General features: G+C 48.6%; 1 long non-coding RNA gene across 3 annotated transcripts; it reads left to right on the top strand.

Annotated features, from left to right (window-relative positions):
- Positions 1 to 14789: 14789 nt before the first annotated feature.
- Positions 14790 to 18410, top strand: LOC132083438 (uncharacterized). Of its 3 annotated transcripts, none has more exons than XR_009419946.1 (5): positions 14790 to 15036; positions 15661 to 15724; positions 16422 to 16497; positions 16615 to 17382; positions 18155 to 18410. It is a non-coding gene; the product is annotated as an uncharacterized LOC132083438 (long non-coding RNA). The 3 variants fall into 3 exon arrangements; XR_009419945.1 differs by having other exon boundaries at positions 18066 to 18410; XR_009419944.1 differs by having other exon boundaries at positions 17977 to 18410.
- Positions 18411 to 24608: the final 6198 nt, after the last annotated feature.

The raw sequence follows: 24608 nt of genomic DNA, 5'->3' as shown, positions 1-24608 counted from the left end.
TCGGCCGAAGCGAGCCGAGCCGCGCCGGGCGCACTGATCGGCTCCGAGTTCGGCCGAAGCGAGCCGAGCCGCGCCGGGCGCACAGAGAGGCTCCGAGTTCGGCCGAAGCGAGCCGAGCCGCGCCGGGCGCACTGATCGGCTCCGAGTTCGGCCGAAGCGAGCCGAGCCGCGCCGGGCGCACTGATCGGCTCCGAGTTCGGCCGAAGCGAGCCGAGCCGCGCCGGGCGCACTGATCGGCTCCGAGTTCGGCCGAAGCGAGGCGATCCGTGCCGAAGGGTCGAGTCCAGCCGAATGCAGATGACAATGGCCGAGTTTAGCCGATTAGAGCCGAGTTTAGCCGAGCAGCTGTGAGCCTTGCACGCTTGAGGTGAGCGTGCATCGTTGCCGGCCTGGGATTGAGTGAAATGCACTAAGGAAACCAGCTCTGGGGAGGGAGGCAGGGAAATCCTCTCTTAACGTTTACCAATTCGTCCGTCAAACTCATCACGGCAGGACAGAGTGAAGACTGAAAGTGTAAGAAGATGTGGAGGGAAACAGAGAATCTGGCAGGAGCATCGAACGCACAAGTGCACGAATTTTGCTTTTTGCTTGGATGTAAACTCAGAAGTTGTAAGGAATTTGGGAAGGAGAAGGGACATTTCAGAAGGAGAAGAAGTTGTTGTTGGAGTCCTGGCAAAAGCTTTAAAAAAAAAAAAAAAAAGTGGTTTCTTTTTTCTTCACTATTATATTCTTTGGTGGTATATGGTGTGCTGTTTTATTTCTTGGTGTTATTAGCTCTGTGTAAATTGTTTATTGAGTCAAGCTAACTTTGCTTGGGTTGTTTTGTATTTGAGGTAGGATCAATTTCAAGAGGTTTCTTTCACAGACTTCTGATAGGTATTACTGGGATTTTGGTTTTGTTTACTGTATGCATAAACATAGAGATTTGGTAGGGCCAGCTGGGCTGCTGGAGTTTTGGGTGTGAATTTATTAGATGGCTTTTGTTAAACACAGAATAATTATGTAAGGTAACAGCAAATTACCCAATTACCCAATTGATCTAGCTATGTAACCTTACCACAAAGTTTTATATCTTGCCAGTTTTCTGTTCTTCTGCTCCAAGTAGTTGTTGCAAAAAAAGAAAGCACTGTTACTTTTCTGAAAAGTTTTCTTCTATAACAAGCCCTTTACTGCCCTTGAATGTGAGTCAGAGGAGCCAAACAGCTGCAGCTGCTCTGAGGGCTTGGTGGGATTCGCCCCCTCCCTTTTCCTGGGTGCCATGGGAACGAGAGGCGGGCACAATCAGGGGTATATTAACCCCAGCCGTGGCTGAGGGGCTTCATTCCCTCTCTGGGATGTGCTGGGTTAAGAGCTCTCCTCATTTCAGTGAAGAGGCTTTTTCAGCCCGTCTCAGCATCTTTTCAGCAGGTGTTTCTGGGCATCTAAAGCACAGAGGCTTGGAAGATTCTGTGAAGAAAACAGCATGGAATACAGGGAGTATTTAGGTTTGTGATTTTGGGTTTTGTGTTTAGGAGTGGTAAGGTGCTTTTGTAATTTGTAGTTTTGCTCTGGTTGTTTTTTTGGTTGGATTTCTTTTGGTGGAATTTTTGGTTTTTTTTGGTTTTCATTTTGGGGTTTTTAGTTGGTTTTTGTGGGGGGTTTGGATTTTTTGATGTTTTCTGTGGTTTTTTTGTTTCTGTGGGGAGTTAGGTGTTTTGGGACTTATTGTTTGTGTGGGTTTTGTTTGTTTGGTTTTTTTCTTTGTTTGTTTTTGGGATTGGTTTTGTTGGGTTTTTTTTGTTTTGTTTTGTTTTTTTTTAATTGAGGAGTGCAACTCCCTGAAATTCCAAGCTGTGTCAAGCACAACATTTTATTCAGCAGATTGATCATGTCACAAGAGGGATCCGCCCAAGGTCCAAGATGATGTTTGAGATTGAGGCTTCAGGTGAGTTGAGGATTGTGATTGGGAGAGGGAGGGTGAGCAGTTAGGAGTTCTTGGGAGGGAGTTTGCAGGCAGCAGGGTGAGAAAGGGTCTTTATTTGTTTATTTGAGGCCTCCCCCACACAAGGCTTCTCAGAAGCCTAGCAGAGGCATTCCCATGTCTTACAGCACACAAGGTCATCCACTGCACTCAGGGGAATGCCATTTAACTTTGCCTTTCTCTAACCCAGGTGCCACTCCTAATGAAGGCCTTGGAATCATGATGAAGCTGGAGCCTGAAGGAGCCAGGCACACTCAGGAGAGGGCAAGTAGCTGCCTTGGTGGGATTTGGCCCACATAACTCTGGACTCATACTTTGGTTTTGGTTTTCTTTATTGTAGCTCACCGAGAGGCTCACAGGCCATCACGAGGCCCTCCGAGGCAGACTCATTTCAGGTGCAGTGTGGATTCCCATCACCGATCATCCAAAAGATAAGTCGAGGGCCTTGGCCTGGAGATGAGAGAATAGTGGGTTGGGAGTTCTTGGGGCAGATTTGAAAATTGGCAGCCGGAAAAGCAATCTTCTCCAAGGGCCTCTTAGGACAGCTAAAGGGAGAGGCTCTCCTTTTGATGGCAGCTTTCAGGCGGGCAGTGCAGAACAGCTCCGGTCTGTGTTGTGTTGTCCAGTGTTCTGTGTTCCCTAGTGTGTCTTTGGGGTCCCTTTTGCCTTCTCCCCTCGAGACCCTCACCACAAGCATGATGTGTCGTGTTTCATGTCCCCCCTGTTTGCCACGTTCTGTGTCACGGGTGTGTGCACACATTTTTTGCCGGAGCTGTTCTGCCCTGCCGCATGGCCTGCTGCAGTAGGAGAAACCGTGGGGCGTTGGAATTTGTAATGCTGGCTGTACTTGGGCTCTAGATGCTATTCCTAGATTGACATAAGGTGTTTGCACCTTTTGAGTTATCCTGGTGGTGTTTGGCATATGTTGTAACTTTCTTTCAGGTGCAGACGCATTCCATGTGTGGCAGGGGGTCAGAGTTAGGAGGTGTCGGGCCTTCTTAGGAGTGCGGTGAGTAGCTGAGTGGTGGGGTTTTGGCCGATGCGGTGCCAAGATCAGGGACTGATGTTTGGTTCTCTTTACTCTAGCTGTCTCAGAGACACCAGCCCAGTGCCAGCAGGACCTTCCCAGCTGACGAGGTGGCCTTTCTTTGCACCTGACAGGGACCAGCATCCCCAGATGTCTGAGAGATAAGTAGAGGGCTGTGACCCACAGAGGGGATGAAAGCAGGGTGCTGGTTTGGGAATTCCTGGGAGGGGGTTTTGAGTCCAGTTTTGGGGGGGGGGGGGGTGTGGTGTGTTCATGAAGTGGCCCCTTAGGCCCCATAAAAGCCAAGTCTCACTTTTGATTGCAGTGCTGAGGTGTGCAGCAGGGCAGAGCAGTCCCGGTGTGCATCGTGTCACTTGTCTATTGTGCATTATGTGTTGTTTGTGTATGCCATATCTTTCACTTAGGGGGGCCTGTGAGAAACCCTGGCATCATTGTTAGCCTCTGTGATCTCTGCACTCCTTGGCCTGGCGCCCAGGCCACAGAACTTTTGACTAGGGAGCTCAGACAAGCATCAGACTCTCTTCTCTCTTTGGAAGCATCCAGTCAGACGTCTTTTCAGGTCTTGTTCTGAGCTGTATGGACAGCTGTGCCCCACCTGGATCCATTATGGTGGATTAGGACTTGTAATATTACGAGGTTAGGTAGAGGATTTTGACTGTATGATTCCTAGGCATCAGTCTTTGCTGTTCTTGGAATAAATCATTCAGTAATCATCTTCTTCCTCCAGGGTTCTCTGAGCCTCATCAGCTCACCATCGGTCTCAGCTCACTCATCTCCTTTTGCATTCTCTCAGTCCTTGCAGCCGTTTTCCTTGCCAAGAGATTTCTGTTCCTGTTGTGTCCCCGTTGTCTGTCCTATCCTGTGTCATGGCTCTCAGCACACATTTGTGCCCGAGCTGCTCTGCCGTGCTGCACAGCCTGGTGCGATAGGAGAAGTCCCAGGGACTTGGAGTTTGTAATGTGGGGTGTAGTTGGACTCTAGATGGGATTTGTAGATGGGCACATCATATCTGGAGCTCATCAGTTATCCTGCCACAGTGTGACTCTTGTCCTAACTTTTTTTTCAGGTTCAGATGGATTAAATGTGTGCCAGAGGGCCCCATGCCAGGTGTGGGGATTCTCCTGAGTAGGTGAGGCCCCATTTGCCTCTGCAGCAGACTCTGTTACACCTCTCAACTGACTCTGTTACACTGCTGTTCTTTGTCTTTCTTTTAGGAAGTAAATCTGGATGCTAGCAGTCAACGTGAGCAGTGGAGAGAATTGGTTGTTATTGCTCAGCTCTCAAGCACAACAATTTCGCAGCAGATTCATCGTGTCACAAGAGGGATCTGCCCAGTGTCAAGGATGATGTTTGAGATTGAGGCTTCAGGTGAGTTGAGGATGGTTACTGGGAGAGGGAGGGTGAGCAGGCATCCAGTTAGGAGTTCTTGAGAGGGGGTTTGCAGGCAGCAGGGTGAGAAAGGGTCTTTATTTGTTTATTTGAGAGCCCCTCCCAAGGTGTCTCAGAAGCCTAGCAGAGGCATTCCCATGGCTTACAGCATACAAGGTGATCCACTGCACTCAGAGCCACTTAACTTTGTCTTTCTGTAACCCAGGTGCCACTGCTAATAAAGGCCACAGCCTTGGAATCAGGATGAAGCTGGAGCCTGAAGGAGCCAGGCACACTCAGGAGAGGGCAAGTAGCTGACTTGCAGGGATTTGGCCCACATAACTCTGGACTCACTCTTTGATTTTGGTTTTCTTGATTGCAGCTGACCGAGAGGCTCACAGGCCATCACAGAGCCCTCCAAGGCAGACTCATTTCAGGTGCAGCGTGGATTCCCCTCACCGATCATCCAAAAGATAAGTCGGGGGCCACAGCCTGGAGATGGTGGAGTAGCAGGTTGGGAGTTTTTGGGACAGATTCAAAAATGAGCAGAGAGGAAAGCAATCTTCTCCAAAGGCCTTTTAGGACAGCTGAAGGGAGAGGCTCTACTTTTGATGGCAGCTTTCAGGCGGGCAGTGCAGAACAGCTCCGGTCTGTATCCTGTTGTCCGGTGTGCTGTGTTCCCTAGTGTGTCTTTGGGGTCCCTTTTGCCTTCTCCCCTCGAGACCCTCACCACAAGCATGATGTGTCGTGTTTCATGTCCCCCTGTTTGTCACTTTCTGTGTCACGGGTGTGTGCACAGATTTGTGCCAGAGCTGTTCTTCCCTGCCGCATGGCCTGCTGCAATAAGACGAACCATAGGGAGGGGGAATTTGTAATGTTGGCTGTACTTGGGCTCTAGATGCTATTCCTAGATTGACATAAGGTGTTTGCAGCTTGTGAGTAACCCTGGTGGTGTTTGACATATGTTCTAACTTTCTTTCAGGTGCAGATGCATTCCACGTGTGGCAGAGGGTCAGGGTTAGGAGGTGCCGGGCCTTCTTAGGAGCGCGGTGAGTAGCAGAGCGGTGGGGTTTTGGCCAATGCGGTGCCAAGATCAGGTACTGATGTTTGGTTCTCTTTAATCTAGCTGTCTGAGTGACACCAGCCCGGTGCCAGCAGGACCTTCCCAGCTGACGAGGTGGCCTTTCTTTGCACCTGACACAGACTGGCATCCCCAGATGTCTGAGAGATAAGTAGAGGGCTGCGACCCACAGTGGGGATGAAGGCATGGTGCTTGTTTGGGAATTCCTGGGAGGGGTTTTTGAGTGCAGTTTGGAGCGGGGGGTGTTCATTAAACGGCTCGTGAGGCCCCATGAAAGCCAAGTCTCACTTTTGATCACAGTGCTGAGGTGTGCAGGGCAGAGCAGTCCCCGTGTGTCTCGTGTCACTTGTCTGTTGTGCATTGTGTGTTGTTTGTGTATCTCCTGTCTTCTACCTTAGGCCTTTGAGGGCCCTGTCAGTACCCCTGGCATCATTGTTAGCGTCTGTAATCTCTGCATTCCCTGGTCTGGCACCCGGGCCACAGAGCTTTTGACTCGCGAGCTCAGACAGGCATCAGACTCTCTTCTCTCTTTGGAAGCATCCAGTCAGATGTCTTTTCAGGTCTTGTTCTGAGCTGTATGGACAGCTGTGCCCCACCTGGATCCATTATGGTGGATTAGGACTTGTAATATTACGAGGTTAGGTAGAGGATTTTGACTGTAGGATTCCTAGGCATCCGTCTTTGCTGTTCTTGGAATTAATCATTCAGTAATCATCTTCTTCCTTCAGAGTTCTCTGAGCCTCATCAGCTCACCATCGGTCTCAGCTCGGTCATCTCCTTTTGCATTCTCTCAGTCCTTGCAGCCATTTTCCTTGCCAAGAGATTTCTGTCTGTGTCTTGTGCCTATTGTTTGTCACGTCCTGTCCTGTGTCACGGGTGTCTGCACACTTTTGGGATGGGGCTGCTCTGCCGTGCTGCACAGCCTGGTGCGATAGGAGAAGTCTTGGAGACTTGGAGTTTGTAATGTGGGGTGTAGTTGGACTCTAGATGGGATTTGTAGATGGACACAGGACATCTGGAGCTCATCAGTTATCCTGCCACAGTGTGACTCTTGTCCTAACTTTTTTTTCAGATTCAGATGGATTAAATGTGTGCCAGAGGGCCCCATCCCGGGTGAGGGGATTGCCCCGAGCCGGTGAGGCCCCATTTGTCTCTGCAGCAGAAGTGTGTATGGTGAGTGTGTTACAGCTCTGTTCTTTGTCTTTCTTTTCAGGATGTCAATCTGGATGCCAGCAGTCAAGGTGAGCAGTGGACAGAACTGGCTGTTATTGCTCAGCTCTCAAGCACAACAATTTTTCAGCAGATTCATCGTGTCACAAGAGGGATCTGCCCAGTGTCAAGGATGATGTTTGAGATTGAGGCTTCAGGTGAGTTGAGGATGGTGACTGGGAGAGGGAGGGTGATCAGGTATCCAGTTTAGGAGTTCTTAGGAGGGGGTTTGCAAGCAGCAGGGTGAGAAAGGGTGTTTATTTGAGGGCACCCCACACAAGGCTGAGAAGCCTAGCAGAGGCATTGCCATGTCTTAGAGCACACAAGGTGATCCACTGCACTCAGAGGAATGCCATTTAACTTTGTCTTTCTGTAACCCAGGTGCCACTCCTAATGAAGGCCACAGCCTTGGAATCAGGATGAAGCTGGAGCCTGAAGGAGCCAGGCACACTCAGGAGAGAGCAAGTAGCTGCCTTGGTGGGATTTGGCCCACATAACTCTGGACTCATACTTTGGTTTTGGTTTTCTTTATTGCATCTGACCGAGAGGCTCACAGGCCATCACAGAGCCCTCCAAGGCAGACTCATTTCAGGTGCAGCGTGGATTCCCCTCACCGATCATCTAAAAGATAAGTCGGGGGCCGCGGTCTGGAGATGAGACGATGGGAGAGTATCAGGTTGGCAGTTCTTTGGCCAGATTTAAAAATTGGCAGTGGGGAAAGCAATCTTCTCCAAAGGCCTCTTAGGACAGCTAAAGGGAGAGGCTCTACTTTTGATGGCAGCTTTCAGGCGGGCAGTGCAGAACCGCTCCAGTCTGTATCCTGTTGTCTGGTGTGCTGTGTTCCCTAGTGTGTCTTTGGGGTCCCTTTTGCCTTCTCCCCTCGAGACCCTCACCACAAGCATGATGTGTCGTGTTTCATGTCCCCCTGTTTGTCACATTCTGTGTCACGGGTGTGTGCACAGATTTGTGCCAGAGCTGTTCTTCCCTGCCGCATGGCCTGCTGCAATAAGACGAACCATAGGGAGGGGGAATTTGTAATGTTGGCTGTACTTGGGCTCTAGATGCTATTCCTAGATTGACATAAGGTGTTTGCAGCTTGTGAGTAACCCTGGTGGTGTTTGACATATGTTCTAACTTTCTTTCAGGTGCAGATGCATTCCACGTGTGGCAGAGGGTCAGGGTTAGGAGGTGCCAGGCCTTCTTAGGAGCGCGGTGAGTAGCAGAGCGGTGGGGTTTTGGCCAATGCGGTGCCAAGATCAGGTACTGATGTTTGGTTCTCTTTACTCTAGCTGTCTCAGAGACACCAGCCCGGTGCCAGCAGGACCTTCCCGTTTGTCAAGGTGAGCTTTCTTTGCACCCGAGACCCGCATCCCCAGCTGTATGAGAGATAAGTAGAGGGCTACGACCCACAGTGGGGATGAAGTCATGGTGCTGTTTCGGGAAATACTGGGTGGAGTTTTTGATTCAGCTTTGGAGGTGGGGGATGTTCATGAGGTGGCCCCTTAGGCCTCATAAAAGCCAAGTCTCACTTTTGATCACAGTGTTGAGGTGTGCAGGGCAGAGCAGTCCCGGTGTGTCTCGTGTCACTTGTCTGTTGTGCATTATGTGTTGTTTGTGTGTCCAACGTCTTTTACCTTTGGAGGGCCCTGTCAGTACCCCTGGCATCATTGTTAGCATCTCTGATCTCTGCATTCCCTGGCCTGGCACCCAGGCCATATATGATTTTCTGATACCTGTCTGAGCTCCCCAGTCAAAAGTTACCTCTTTGGAAGCATCCAGTCAGATTTCTTGTCAGGTCTAGTTCTGAGCTGTATGGACAGCTATGCCCCACCTGGATCCATTGTGGTGGATTAGGACTTGTAATAATATGAGGTTAGGTACAGCATTCTGACAGTAGGATTCCTAGGCATCCATCTTTGCTGTTCTTGGAATTAATCGTTCAGTTATCATCTTCGTCCCCCAGGGTTTTCTGAGCCTCATCAGCTCACCATCGGTCTCAGCTCACTCATCTCCTTTTGCATTCTCTCAGTCCTTGCAGCCATTTTCCTTGCCAAGAGATTTCTTTTCCTGTTGTGTCCCCTGTTGTTGTCTGTCCTGTCTGTCCTGTGTCACGGGTGTCTGCACACATTTGGGATGGGGCTGCTCTGCCGTGCTGCACAGCCTGGTGCGATAGGAGAAGTCTTGGAGACTTGGAATGTGTAATGTGGGGTGTAGTTGGACACTAGATGGGATCTGTGGATGGGCACAGGGCATCTGGAGCTCATCAGTTATCCTACAAGAGTGTGACTCTTGTCCTAACTTTTTTTTCAGATTCAGATGGATTAAATGTGTGCCAGAGGGCCCCATCCCGGGTGAGGGGATTGCCCCGAGCAGGTGAGGTCCCATTTGTCTCTGCAGCAGAAGTGTGTATGGTGAGTGTGTTACAGCTCTGTTCTTTGTCTTTCTTTTCAGGAAGTCAATCTGGATGCCAGCAGTCAAGGTGAGCAGTGGAGAGAATTGGCTGTTATTGCTCAGCTCTCAAGCACAACAATTTTTCAGCAGATTCATCGTGTCACAAGAGGGATCTGCCCAGTGTCAAGGATGATGTTTGAGATTGAGGCTTCAGGTGAGTTGAGGATGGTGCCTGGGCGAGGGAGGGTGATCAGGTATCCAGTTTAGGATTTCTTGGGAGCGGGTTTGCAAGCAGCAGGGTGAGAAAGGGTGTTTATTTGAGGGCCCCCCCACACAAAGCTGTTCAGAAGCCTAGCAGAGGCATTCCCATGGCTTACAGCATACAAGGTGATCCACTGCACTCAGAGGAATGCCATTTAACTTTGTCTTTCTCTAACCCAGGTGCCACTCCTAATGAAGGCCACAGCCTTGGAATCAGGATGAAGCTGGAGCCTGAAGGAGCCAGGCACACTCAGGAGAGGGCAAGTAGCTGACTTGCAGGGATTTGGCCCACATAACTCTGGACTCATACTTTGGTTTTGGTTTTCTTGATTGCAGCTGACCGAGAGGCTCACAGGCCATCACGAGGCCCTCCGAGGCAGACTCATTTCAGGTGCAGCGTGGATTCCCCTCACCGATCATCCAAAAGATAAGTCGGGGGCCACGGTCTGGAGATGGTGGAGTAGCAGATTGGGAGTTCTTGGGACAGATTCAAAAATGAGCAGAGGGGAAAGCAATCTTCTCCAAAGGCCTCTTAGGACAGCTAAAGGGAGAGGCTCTACTTTTGATGGCAGCTTTCAGGCGGGCAGTGCAGAACCGCTCCAGTCTGTATCGTGTTGTCCGGTGTGCCGTGCTCCCTGGTGTGTCTTTGGGGTCCCTTTTGCCTTTTCCCCTCGAGGCCCTCACCACAAGCATGATGTGTCGTGTTTCATGTCCCCCCTGTTTGTCACTTTCTGTGTCACGGGTGTGTGCACACATTTTTTGCCGGAGCTGTTCTGCCCTGCCGCATGGCCTGCTGCAATAGGACGAGCCTTGGGGAGTTGAAATTTGTAATGTGGGCTGTACTTGGGCTCTAGATGTTGTTCCTAGATTGACATAAGGTGTTAGCAGCTTGTGAGTTATCCTGGTGATGTTTGACATGTGTTCTAACTTTCTTTCAGGTGCAGATGCATTCCACGTGTGGCAGAGGGTCAGGGTTAGGAGGTGCCGGGCCTTCTTAGGAGCGCGGTGAGTAGCAGAGTGGTGGGGTTTTGGCCGATGCGGTGCCAAGTTCAGGCACTGATGTTTGGTTCTCTTTAATCTAGCTGTCTGAGAGACACCAGCCCGGTGCCAGCAGGACCTTCCCATCTGATGAGGTGGCCTTTCTTTGCACCTGACAGGGACCAGCATCCCCAGCTGTATGAGAGATAAGTAGAGGGCCATGACCCTCAGAGGGGCTGAAAGCACGGTGCTGGTTTGGGGATTACAGGGAGGGGGTTTTGAGTCCAGTTTGGAGGTGGGGGGGTGTTAATGAAGTGGCCCCTTAGGCCCCATAGAAGCCAAGTCTCACTTTTGATCACAGTGCTGAGGTGTGCAGCAGGGCAGAGCAGTCCCGGTGTGTCTCGTGTCACTTGTCTGTTGTGAATTGTGTGTTGTTTGTGTATCGCATGTCTTTTACCTTAGGGGTGCCTGTCATTAATCTTGGCATCATTGTTAGCATCTGTGATCTCTGCATTCCCTGTCCTGGCACCCAGGCCACAGAACTTTTGACTGGGGAGCTCAGACAGGCGTCAGACTCTCTTCTGTCTTTGGAAGCATCCCATCTGATGTCTTGTCAGGTCTTGGTCTGGGCTGTATGGACAGCTATGCCCCCACCTGGATCCATTTTGGTGGATTAGGACTTGGCGTAATATGAGGTTAGGTAGAGGATTCTGACCGTAGGATTCCTAGGCATCCATCTTTGCAGTTCTTAGAAGAAATCATTCAGTTATCATCTTCTTCCTTCGGGGTTCTCTGAGCCTCATCAGCTCACCATCAGTTTGAACTCGGTCATCTCCTTTTGCATTCTCTCAGTCCTTGCAGCCATTTTCCTTGCCTAGAATTTTCTGTCTGCGTTGTGTCCCCGTTGTCTGTCCTGTCCTGTCCATCCTGTGTCACGGCTGTCAGCACACATTTGTGCCCGAGCTGCTCTGCCCTGCCGCATAGCCTGGTGCAATAGGAGAGGGCCCGGGGATTTGTAATGTGCAGTGTGGGGTGTAGTTGGACTCTAGATGGGATTTGTAGATGGACACAGGATATCTGGAGCTCTTCAGTTCTCATTGAACCGTCTGACTGTTGTCCTAACTTTTTTTTCAGATGCACCTCCTCAGATGACTGCAGTAGTTGTGTAGGTTCCTTCTTCTGAAAGGGAATAGGGCGCAAGAATTCATCTTCCAGAGAATTTTTGCAAGTCCTGGCTTGTATTGTATCTGCCTATGGTGGCTTATGTTCTATGTACCTATACATCTGTCTTCTATTGGATTTTGGGTAGAAAATTTATCAGTCCAGAGAGGAGGCAAGTCCTAGCTGTCAGATAGCCACTCGTTGGCCCTTCCTGTCGTCTCACAGGTCCCCGAGGCTGCTGATTTCCCCAGGATCTGCCATTTTACCTCAAGGAGCGGCAGCCAGAAGATGTGTCACAGCACGTTCTTCAGCATCTCGAGTAAGGGCCGCAGTGAGCATTTAAGTGGAAAGATTGTGTGAGCGTGTGTGAGAGCACGTGGCTGTGTCTGTCTGTGTCTGCTCGTTTCTGCGTGTGTGAGTGCATGCTGACTGGATTTAACCTTGTGTGTGTGACTTTTGCTTTCCAGGTTTTGCGACTCCTTGTTAAATTTAGAATAAAAAATCCCCAGCCGGGTTGTATTGCATGAACTGACATGATATGTACCGATTTTGGCTTAAAACCCAGAAAACCAGACGAAGATGAGCAGGAAAAAACCAGAAAAAAACCACATGATGGACAAGAAAAAAACCCAGAAAAAGCCCAGGATGGGCAAGAAAGCAACGAGAAAAAAACCCCAGAAAATAATCCCAGATGGGCAAGAAAAAAACGTAGAAAAACCCCAGAAAATCACCCAAGATGGGCAAGAAAAAAACCCAGAAAAAACCCCAAAAAAAAAAACTCTGAGATGGGCAAGAAAAAAACTAGAAAAAAGTCTGAAGATGGGCAAGAAAAAACCCAGAAAAAACCCCCAAGATGGACAAGAAATAACCCAGAAAAAAATTCGAAGAAGGGCAAGAAAAGACCCAGAAAACACCCAGAAAAAAATCGCAACCCAAGTATAAATATAGAAATGTTTGTCAAGTACATGCAAATATATAAAGAAATGTTAAATTATTTGAAATATAAAATAACATAAATATAACATTTATACAGTATTACTTGTGTTATGGATCATATTGATTTTTATTTATTTCCTATAATACACTACAATATTTATATCAATTTTACATCTATCATATCTATCATTTGTTATATGTTATACCAGATGGATATACTCTAGGTTTTTTTAAGTAGTTTAAAATAAAGGGGATTTTTTTTTTTATTTGGCAAAAGCAGGTGTTTTAGTATAAACATTATAAATACAAATAATATAAAGGTAGAAATCTAAGAATAGAAATAGATCATAAATAGCTGAAGGTTAATATAAAAATTAAAAATGTAAGAAAAAATAAGTTGTAGCAGTAGATATGGTACATAATTAGGAAAATAATTTATCTCTTATTTGAATAGGATACATGTTATACATAATGATTAATATAATACTTAAGTATAAACTGCAAATATAAATGTGAATATAGTCATGAGCGCTATAAATATAAAAATATTTCAATGTAGTTTAAAAGAATAGAGCTTTTTTGTATTTATTTAGTTAGGATGGGATTTGTATTTTAAATAGTGAAAGCATGATAGAAATGTAATTTTAGACATAGAAATATGCAATCAATGTGGAAAGATATTTATAAAAGCACAAAATATAAGTAAATATAAATAATAGAAATAGAATAATGTTATATAAATTACATGCTACATCAATGTCCACTATAGCTATGCATGTGAATATAAATACGAAAAATGGAAATAAAAAATTTATTTAAACATGGCTTTAAAGCAAGGGGCCTTGTTTGATTCTGGTGGGGTAAGAGGCAGGTTTTTGGCATTTATTTCAGAGCAGTTTTTGGCGGGGGTCGCCCCTGTTCTTTTTTGCCACCTTGCCTGCCCGCAGCCCCGAGGCGCGCTGCGCCCCCGGCTGGGGCGGGCGGTAGTGCTGCCGCCTTGTGGGCAGAGCGCGGTACTGCAGCCCTGCGCCGAGAGGCCGCCACCTTGGGAGTGGCGCGTCGCGGATGTCGCGGACTTTTGGTTGACCTTCTCAACAGGGCGGCGAAAAGGGCGGGGAAGTGGAGGACCGGGGTGGGTGTCAGTGGACTGCCTGCATGGAATACCGACCCCGGCGCGGCCCCGGTGGTATTTTCTGTGACGTTTCAAGTGTACCCGACACATGCTGTGGTCTCAGCGGCGCCGCGGGCGGGCGTATTTCGGCGGGTTTGTGACAGGCATGTGGGGAAACGCCTCGCTGTGCCGGGGTCCTCTGACAGCCGCTTTCCCGCCCTGAGGGAGCCGAGCCGGGCCGAATTGTTCCGAAGAGCCGAAGAGCCGAGTGTGGGCGAAAACAGCCGAGTTTCCCCGAAGAGCCGAGTGTAGCCGAAAACAGCCGAGTTTCACCGAAGAGCCGAGTGTGACCGAAAATAGCCGAGTTTCACCGAAGAGCCGAGTGTGGCCGAACACAGCCGACTTGAGCCGAAGAGCCGAGTGTAGCCGAACACAGCCGACTTGAGACGAAGAGCCGATGATAGCCGAGTGTAACCGATAGCCGACTGTAGCCGACATTGGCCGCATTTAGACAAAGAGCCGAATATGACCGACTTTAGCCCAACCGGGCCGAGTTCAGCCGAAGAGCCGGAAAAGCCGATTTTAGACCTAAGCCGAACCAAGCCTAATTTAGCCGAGTTTATTTAAACAGAACCGAACGACGCCGCAGCACTCTGCCTGCAGAGCGCCGGTGCAGACGGCAGGGGGCGGTGTATAAAGCGAGTATAAAATATCAACTGTATATAAGAAGGAATAAAAAGCTCTGTGTCATGTGCAGCAGTAGAAAATTTCAGGCTCCCAGGGAATAAATAGTTTTCTTTCAATCATTATAGTTTTGGGGTTTTTTTTACTCCCAGGTAGCCTGAAAGTTACTACTGCTGCTTTTTGATTCTAAAGCTAGGAAGGAAAACCAAGATTACAAATACAAGAAAAAGAAAGGGAAAGGGAAGGGGAAAAAAAGGAAAGGAAAGGAAAGAAAGCAGGAGAGCAGAAGGGAAGGGAAGGGAAAGGGGTGAAAAACAGCGTTAAAAAAAGAAAAAGAGTTGGAGGGGAAAAGAGAGGGCATTCGGGAGGAGCGGTCCTGCCTCAGGTCCTTCCCCGCCCTGGGGCGAAGGAGCCGTTTGATGCCCGGGAGGGACTGCAGCTCCCGGTGGCGGGGGACGGAGCCGTGGCTGTCAGCCCGAGACTCCAACTCCCGGCAGGCCCTGCTGCCGGCGCGGCGTGTGACGCAACGGCTATCGCGGCACATGAGTGGCTACCAGCCCGAGACTCCAACTCCCGGCAGGCCCTGCTGCCGGCGCGACGTGTGCCGCAACGGCCGACGCTGCCCGGGATTTTTCTCTAAATCGGCAGTAAATACAGCTGAGTAAAATTAGCTTGGTTTTCTTCCTTCTTTTTTAACTGAATTGTTTTTATTAAAAATACTATTTGAATATGTAGAAAAAGTGGGGATGTCCTGTACTATATCCTAGCTTTTCTTGTTTATAGGGTGCTCAGAAAACATGCGTCCCTTAGAGTCCCTCAGAAAGGTTCTCAGTGCGATCTCTACCAAGGTATGTATTTACTAATAAGTGATCCCTTTAGATATTTGCCTGTGTACCTTTTCCTGTAATTCAGAGCTTGCGTTCTGTGGGTTTTATCATAAACCTGTAAAATATGTAAGAATGCTTTTGCAAGTCTGAATCGTTGAAGGCAGCAGTAAGTGGATTTAGAGCCTGTTCTTGACCAGACAACGGGAAAAAGTGTGACTTTGATGCTGAACTTGTTTTTTTCATTTTTCATTTGACTTGTCTGGAATGATTTAGGAATAGAGAGAGCTAGAAAAAGAGAGAAATAGAATTGATTATGGAGCACTCCTCAAATGCTCACCACGATTCAGTGTAGAGCCGAAGTGAAGGGTGATGGAACAGAGCTCTGTGCTTTAGAAGGAAATAAATTTAAACCTGACCTCCGCACAGAGTCTCACTAACTTCTTTTGTTTTAAAATACAAAATATTATTAGGAAGTGTTGGAAGTTAGTGTTTTGGGAAAGAAACGGCAGTTCCACAGAACATTCCATTTAACAGAGGCTCTGGGAACGATTCATGTTGTAGCTGCTGTCACTGCAATCAGTTGGTGGTTCAGCCTTGAAATGTGCACTTGCCCTTCTATAAAGCACTGTTTTGTTTGCCTTTCAGTGCTATGAGTCTTGATAAATTGGAGAAGAGCCCAAGAGAAATTTTTCATCCCTTGATATAAAAGGTAGGAAGTGACTTTTTTTGGTTTGGTTCTTTTTCTTTATTATTTCCTGGAAATAAAAGTAATTAAGTATAGGTACTACTGGTTTGTTTCTTCCAGTAGCAGATGATAACAATAGCAGTAGTAATAGTAAAAATAATAATAGAAATAATAATAATAGCAATGTAATACTACTTAAACTGTCTTTATCCATTGAACTGGCCATTTCAAATCAAAACTTCTAAACACAAATCAAACCATCATCCTCGTAGAATCTTTCACAGCAGTGGGCTATAGATCCTGGTTTTGTTGACAGGATTTATTGGTTCTGGAATAGCAAGAGGGAAGTACAAGCCTAACTACTTCTAGCTCACAGACCCATCCAGTGAATACTGCTTTGTGTTTTGGTGGGCTTGTGATGACTTTGAAATCAATTGCTCATTCCAGTAAAAAAAATTAATGTTTTTTTGAACCTGACAGCAGAAATAACTTTAGGCACCAACTTAATAATAACAGATCACCAATTTAAGTTCATAATTTTATGCTGTACTATCAAAGTTTAAAGGTAAATTTTTACTTATTAGGAGATGGTATAAAGTGTATGTTCCAATGTGTTGGATGTATGCAAAGGTACATACGTACCCGAAAGTCCTTAGAGGAAACAAATTTTTACGTCTGCTGTTTGATTGTTTATCATACAATATTTGGTTTCATTTCCCAGGGATCGGTGAATTTTAACTTTGGAGTCCTCTGTGCTAAGGATGCTCAGCCTACAGATGATGAAATGTTCAGTAATGGTGAGTTTTTCACCTTCTCTTTAATTGCTATGCTGATCTGAATAAGAAAAAAACAAAAGCAAGAGAAAAAAAAAGGATGGTTTATTATTTTTTACGCTGTTATGTTTGTTTCCTCAGTATTTGCTGCAGCTCTGCGAACCCAAGCTTTGGGTTCCTTCTGTCCCACTGGGAGTTGCCCAGTTTGGTTGCATCTGGTGAAATTCACCCTGAGACCTTACAGAGCTAGCTCAAACTACGTGAGAGCCATTTGCAGTTCTCTCCAGACACCTGGAGAATGGGTGATGTTTCTGAGGGTCTGGCAAGTATACTTGTATCAAAACTCAGTCTGTGAAATTTCTGGGGAAAACCCTTCTGTGTCCTGAAGGGTTCAAACTCTGGTGAGGATCCAGTTATCAGGTGCTCACCTGGATGGTTCCAGCTCTTAAAGTGAACACTTGTACTCTTACCCTGTAGTTTACATCTATTGTATTTTTGTTATTTTGCAAGATTTTACGGCTTTGCAAAATATTGTGCGTTTCACTCTTTGGAACCTCTCAGATCGTTCTTTGGTGCAGCACCACCTCATGGGACACTTGGCTGCCGTCCTGAAGGGGTTGGTCGCTAGAATTGTAAATCCTGGAGAGTTTGTAAGTCTTCTGTCCCCAGGGAGGTACCATGCTTTGTTTACTTTTGTTCTGTTTGTTAGGCGCTGCTTCTCATTGGAAGTATGAATTTCAAACTACCCTGTTCTTATTTTAACTGTTTTCCTGGTTCTCTCCCTACGGCAGGGAAAGACTCTCGTATCCTTGTCGTCGGGCTCGGTGCTGTCCAAGAAGATGCAGAGACTAAAAAAATCATAAGAAGCAAAATATGACTGCAGGGAAAACAAGCTGGAGAGAACAAAAGGTGATATTGTTATCCTTACCCTGTATTAGAAACATCCGCTGTGCTTTGATGCTGGCAGCTGCCAGGGGCTTGTTAGCTCTTTGTAGGCAGGTGTAGGTGTTCACTTGTAGGTTTTTTCTCTGGACAAGTCAATTCAAACTTTGCTAAGCTTATATTTGCAAATTACTCTCTAGCACAGTCCAGCATGACATTTTTGAATGTTGTAAAAATACCATGTTACTTGGAAATTGCTAATGATGAGAAGCTTTAGGGAAAAATAAGATGTCAGGGTTGGGAGATGTGAGAAGAATTTTGAGGGGATGTTAGACTGAAATGAAGCACACTTGAAGCTGGACTGGCACGCTGGCAGATCCCCTATTAAACAGTAGCGTTGAGATTAGCCTGGGGTTTGCCCATTGTTTCTGTAGAAATAAATGTTTTCTGGTCTTCAGAGGTAAGCTGCTTTGAAAAGCTGGAAGGCACAGCATAGTGACAATCCGTGTGCTTCGCATTAAAAATAGATTTCAGAAGGGTCCTAGGCTTTTGTCTTTTCCTAGAAGTCGATGTAATCCTATTGAGGAGTTTTTAATTCTGTGCTGCCATGTCATCGATCAGGGCCCTGTCGTACTAATCATCATACAGATGCAAAACAAAAAATCAGACCCTGTCCCGACCACTTAGAGCCCAGAACACGATTTCCTCAGGCTGCCATTTGTGTGCCATCGGTACTCACCACGGAAGCGAGCTGGGGATTGTTGCACCCGTTGGGAACAAACCGCTTCTCGTCACACAGTAATGGAATTGGGACGACGCCTCAGCCGGCCCCTCTCTCCTGAATCTGCAGCAGAGCAGTTCCAGTCCATGCGGGCAATCCAGTTCCTGACGATCTGAGCGCACGGAGCAGCGCTCAGCTGCTGTGGGGGGCTCAGGGAGGGCAGAGTGTGCATTGTCATCTTCCTGAACCTACAGACGCGAATCAAAGTGAGAAGCCACAGGGTGGAAATCAGTCGCATATATGCTAAATAAAACTTGCAGGTTTTTTTTAAGAATTGTTTTTGCTTGTTCTTTGTTGTGCTTCTGTGCTTAGAAAACCTCCCTTTACAATCAGTTCAATTCATCAATTGAACCTTTGTTTGCAGACTCTCACTGAGCAGAATTTGTTGCAGACTCAGTGCACGCTGTGCAGGCCTCCCGGGAGTGTGAGGAGCTCATGTGTGCTACTTTTTGCTTTAGGACGCTCTGAGGTATTTATTCCTTTTGGGATACATGATGAGAATTCCCAAGAGAGGTAGTTATAAGGTATGACATCGGGAAAAAGCCTGTGTGGTTGGAATGTTGTTGCTGTCAAAAGTTAATTTTTTCTTAGCCAGTAGTTAGCTTTTTGCTTTATTTTTGTGGTATCAATATTTTATTGTTTAAAAAATTCCTTCAAAATAACTTCAGTGGTCGCCCACCAGTACCTTGTTCAGATTTGCCTATTTGCTTGTAGCTGAAATGTTCACATCTTGTTTATCATTCTATTTAAGAAACTGCTGCCCAGCCAACTAATAACTGAATATCCATCTGTCTAGGACACGGGGAGAGGATTTAGGTAATGTCTTTATTTCCAGAAAAAAGTTCCATTGTAGTTTCTAAATAGAGGAGAAGGGGGTGAAGACTCGGGGCTCTGATGCCGTTGGGGCACCCCAAGGTCCCCAGGAGAGGGGGCCCCACTGCGGTGCAGGAGCAGGTGTGTTCTCATGTAATATTGAACAAATTATAAATATAAATATGAAAATTATAAACATGAAAATATTTTTAAAATACTTAAATAAAGCGGGTTTTCTTTATTGGTCAATAGGCAGTGTTTTGATTGTAAAAATTATAAATGCAAATAATATAAAGGTAGAAATCTAAGTTTAGAAATATATAATAAATACATACAGATAAATATAAAAATTTAAAATATCAGAAAAAATTAGTTGTAGCAGTAGATATTATACATAATTTAAATAATGATTTAAATCTATTTTAAAATTTTATATATATAATATATCATTATTAATGTAATACATCCAAAGAAACGATAAATTAAAATATGAATGTATAATTATACAAAGTATAAATAAAAAATATTTCAGTATCCTTTAAAAGAAGGGTTTTTTTATTTATTTGGTTAGAGACGGGGTTTTTATTTGGAATAATGGAAGTATTATAGAAGTATAAAATTAAATATAGAAATATACAGTCAATATAGAAAGATATTTGTAAAAACACGAGCGAACGACGCCTCCTTCGGCCGAACCAAGGCGAGACCGGCGGAACCTGACGGCCTCGAGCGAACCGAGGCCAGGCTTGCGAGGCTGCCTGAACGGAGCCGAGCTCAGCCGAACCGAGCCCGCTGCTCTCGTGCGCGCTAATTAGCGCGAGTGCGGTCACTGCCCAATGAGCTCCTGTGCCACGCCGCGCTCCCGATCGTGTCCGTGCGATGGCCGGGCCGCCCGCGGGACGCGGCAGCAGGAGAGCCCCGAGCCGGGCGAGTTTAACGTGAGGCGGCGCCGCTTGCCCGCCGTCAGGGAGCCGAGCCGAGGCGAGCTCAGCCGAACGCGGAGAGAGCGGCTCCGAGTTGGGCCGAAGCGAGCCGAGCCGCGCCGAGGGCAGAGAGCGGCTCCGAGTTCGGCCGAAGCGAGCCGAGGCGCGCCGAGCGCACTGATCGGCTCCGAGTTCGACCGAAGCGAGCCGAGCCGCGCCGAGCGCAGAGAGCGGCTCCGAGTTCGGCCGAAGCGAGCCGAGCCGCGCCGAGCGCACAGAGCGGCTCCGAGTTCGGCCGAAGCGAGCCGAGCCGCGCCGAGCGCAGAGAGCGGCTCCGAGTTCGGCCGAAGCGAGCCGAGCCGCGCCGGGCGCACTGATCGGCTCCGAGTTCGGCCGAAGCGAGCCGAGCCGCGCCGGGCGCACAGAGAGGCTCCGAGTTCGGCCGAAGCGAGCCGAGCCGCGCCGGGCGCACTGATCGGCTCCGAGTTCGGCCGAAGCGAGCCGAGCCGCGCCGAGCGCAGAGAGCGGCTCCGAGTTCGGCCGAAGCGAGCCGAGCCGCGCCGGGCGCACAGAGAGGCTCCGAGTTCGGCCGAAGCGAGCCGAGCCGCGCCGGGCGCACTGATCGGCTCCGAGTTCGGCCGAAGCGAGCCGAGCCGCGCCGGGCGCACTGATCGGCTCCGAGTTCGGCCGAAGCGAGCCGAGCCGCGCCGAGCGCAGAGAGCGGCTCCGAGTTCGGCCGAAGCGAGCCGAGCCGCGCCGGGCGCACTGATCGGCTCCGAGTTCGGCCGAAGCGAGCCGAGCCGCGCCGGGCGCACAGAGAGGCTCCGAGTTCGGCCGAAGCGAGCCGAGCCGCGCCGGGCGCACTGATCGGCTCCGAGTTCGGCCGAAGCGAGCCGAGCCGCGCCGAGCGCAGAGAGCGGCTCCGAGTTCGGCCGAAGCGAGCCGAGCCGCGCCGGGCGCACTGATCGGCTCCGAGTTCGGCCGAAGCGAGCCGAGCCGCGCCGGGCGCACTGATCGGCTCCGAGTTCGGCCGAAGCGAGCCGAGCCGCGCCGGGCGCACTGATCGGCTCCGAGTTCGGCCGAAGCGAGCCGAGCCGCGCCGGGCGCACAGAGAGGCTCCGAGTTCGGCCGAAGCGAGCCGAGCCGCGCCGGGCGCACTGATCGGCTCCGAGTTCGGCCGAAGCGAGCCGAGCCGCGCCGGGCGCACAGAGAGGCTCCGAGTTCGGCCGAAGCGAGCCGAGCCGCGCCGGGCGCACTGATCGGCTCCGAGTTCGGCCGAAGCGAGCCGAGCCGCGCCGGGCGCACTGATCGGCTCCGAGTTCGGCCGAAGCGAGCCGAGCCGCGCCGGGCGCACAGAGAGGCTCCGAGTTCGGCCGAAGCGAGCCGAGCCGCGCCGGGCGCACTGATCGGCTCCGAGTTCGGCCGAAGCGAGCCGAGCCGCGCCGGGCGCACTGATCGGCTCCGAGTTCGGCCGAAGCGAGCCGAGCCGCGCCGGGCGCACTGATCGGCTCCGAGTTCGGCCGAAGCGAGGCGATCCGTGCCGAAGGGTCGAGTCCAGCCGAATGCAGATGACAATGGCCGAGTTTAGCCGATTAGAGCCGAGTTTAGCCGAGCAGCTGTGAGCCTTGCACGCTTGAGGTGAGCGTGCATCGTTGCCGGCCTGGGATTGAGTGAAATGCACTAAGGAAACCAGCTCTGGGGAGGGAGGCAGGGAAATCCTCTCTTAACGTTTACCAATTCGTCCGTCAAACTCATCACGGCAGGACAGAGTGAAGACTGAAAGTGTAAGAAGATGTGGAGGGAAACAGAGAATCTGGCAGGAGCATCGAACGCACAAGTGCACGAATTTTGCTTTTTGCTTGGATGTAAACTCAGAAGTTGTAAGGAATTTGGGAAGGAGAAGGGACATTTCAGAAGGAGAAGAAGTTGTTGTTGGAGTCCTGGCAAAAGCTTAAAAAAAAAAAAAAAAAAGTGGTTTCTTTTTTCTTCACTATTATATTCTTTGGTGGTATATGGTGTGCTGTTTTATTTCTTGGTGTTATTAGCTCTGTGTAAATTGTTTATTGAGTCAAGCTAACTTTGCATGGGTTGTTTTGTATTTGAGGTAGGATCAATTTCAAGAGGTTTCTTTCACAGACTTCTGATAGGTATTACTGGGATTTTGGTTTTGTTTACTGTATGCATAAACATAGAGATTTGGTAGGGCCAGCTGGGCTGCTGGAGTTTTGGGTGTGAATTTATTAGATGGCCTTTGTTAAACACAGAATAATTATGTAAGGTAACAGCAAATTACCCAATTACCCAATTGATCTAGCTATGTAAACTTACCACAAAGTTTTATATCTTGCCAGTTTTCTGTTCTTCTGCTCCAAGTAGTTGTTGCAAAAAAAGAAAGCACTGTTCCTTTTCTGAAAAGTTTTCTTCTATAACAAGCCCTTTACTGCCCTTGAATGTGAGTCAGAGGAGCCAAACAGCTGTAGCTGCTCTGAGGGCTTGGTGGGATTCGCCCCCTCCCTTTTCCTGGGTGCCATGGGAACGAGAGGCGGGCACAATCAGGGGTATATTAACCCCAGCCGTGGCTGAGGGGCTTCATTCCCTCTCTGGGATGTGCTGGGTTAAGAGCTCTCCTCATTTCAGTGAAGAGGCTTTTTCAGCCCGTCTCAGCATCTTTTCAGCAGGTGTTTCTGGGCATCTAAAGCACAGAGGCTTGGAAGATTCTGTGAAGAAAACAGCATGGAATACAGGGAGTATTTAGGTTTGTGATTTTGGGTTTTGTGTTTAGGAGTGGTAAGGTGCTTTTGTAATTTGTAGTTTTGCTCTGGTTGTTTTTTTGGTTGGATTTCTTTTGGTGGAATTTTTGGTTTTTTTTGGTTTTCATTTTGGGGTTTTTAGTTGGTTTTTGTGGGGGGTTTGGATTTTTTGATGTTTTCTGTGGTTTTTTTGTTTCTGTGGGGAGTTAGGTGTTTTGGGATTTATTGTTTGTGTGGGTTTTGTTTGTTTGGTTTTTTTCTTTGTTTGTTTTTGGGATTGGTTTTGTTGGGTTTTTTTTGTTTTGTTTTGTTTTTTTTTAATTGAGGAGTGCAACTCCCTGAAATTCCAAGCTGTGTCAAGCACAACATTTTATTCAGCAGATTGATCATGTCACAAGAGGGATCCCCCCAAGGTCCAAGATGATGTTTGAGATTGAGGCTTCAGGTGAGTTGAGGATTGTGATTGGGAGAGGGAGGGTGAGCAGTTAGGAGTTCTTGGGAGGGAGTTTGCAGGCAGCAGGGTGAGAAAGGGTCTTTATTTGTTTATTTGAGGCCTCCCCCACACAAGGCTTCTCAGAAGCCTAGCAGAGGCATTCCCATGTCTTACAGCACACAAGGTCATCCACTGCACTCAGGGGAATGCCATTTAACTTTGCCTTTCTCTAACCCAGGTGCCACTCCTAATGAAGGCCTTGGAATCATGATGAAGCTGGAGCCTGAAGGAGCCAGGCACACTCAGGAGAGGGCAAGTAGCTGCCTTGGTGGGATTTGGCCCACATAACTCTGGACTCATACTTTGGTTTTGGTTTTCTTTATTGTAGCTCACCGAGAGGCTCACAGGCCATCACGAGGCCCTCCGAGGCAGACTCATTTCAGGTGCAGTGTGGATTCCCATCACCGATCATCCAAAAGATAAGTCGAGGGCCTTGGCCTGGAGATGAGAGAATAGTGGGTTGGGAGTTCTTGGGGCAGATTTGAAAATTGGCAGCCGGAAAAGCAATCTTCTCCAAGGGCCTCTTAGGACAGCTAAAGGGAGAGGCTCTCCTTTTGATGGCAGCTTTCAGGCGGGCAGTGCAGAACAGCTCCGGTCTGTGTTGTGTTGTCCAGTGTTCTGTGTTCCCTAGTGTGTCTTTGGGGTCCCTTTTGCCTTCTCCCCTCGAGACCCTCACCACAAGCATGATGTGTCGTGTTTCATGTCCCCCCTGTTTGCCACGTTCTGTGTCACGGGTGTGTGCACACATTTTTTGCCGGAGCTGTTCTGCCCTGCCGCATGGCCTGCTGCAGTAGGAGAAACCGTGGGGCGTTGGAATTTGTAATGCTGGCTGTACTTGGGCTCTAGATGCTATTCCTAGATTGACATAAGGTGTTTGCACCTTTTGAGTTATCCTGGTGGTGTTTGGCATATGTTGTAACTTTCTTTCAGGTGCAGACGCATTCCATGTGTGGCAGGGGGTCAGAGTTAGGAGGTGTCGGGCCTTCTTAGGAGTGCGGTGAGTAGCTGAGTGGTGGGGTTTTGGCCGATGCGGTGCCAAGATCAGGGACTGATGTTTGGTTCTCTTTACTCTAGCTGTCTCAGAGACACCAGCCCAGTGCCAGCAGGACCTTCCCAGCTGACGAGGTGGCCTTTCTTTGCACCTGACAGGGACCAGCATCCCCAGATGTCTGAGAGATAAGTAGAGGGCTGTGACCCACAGAGGGGATGAAAGCAGGGTGCTGGTTTGGGAATTCCTGGGAGGGGGTTTTGAGTCCAGTTTTGGGGGGGGGGGGGGGTGTGGTGTGTTCATGAAGTGGCCCCTTAGGCCCCATAAAAGCCAAGTCTCACTTTTGATTGCAGTGCTGAGGTGTGCAGCAGGGCAGAGCAGTCCCGGTGTGCATCGTGTCACTTGTCTATTGTGCATTATGTGTTGTTTGTGTATGCCATATCTTTCACTTAGGGGGGCCTGTGAGAAACCCTGGCATCATTGTTAGCCTCTGTGATCTCTGCAC

This window comes from Ammospiza nelsoni, chromosome 23, assembly GCF_027579445.1.
Source record: "Ammospiza nelsoni isolate bAmmNel1 chromosome 23, bAmmNel1.pri, whole genome shotgun sequence".
Taxonomy (NCBI): domain Eukaryota; kingdom Metazoa; phylum Chordata; class Aves; order Passeriformes; family Passerellidae; genus Ammospiza; species Ammospiza nelsoni.
This window is presented reverse-complemented; position numbering and strand designations above follow the sequence as displayed.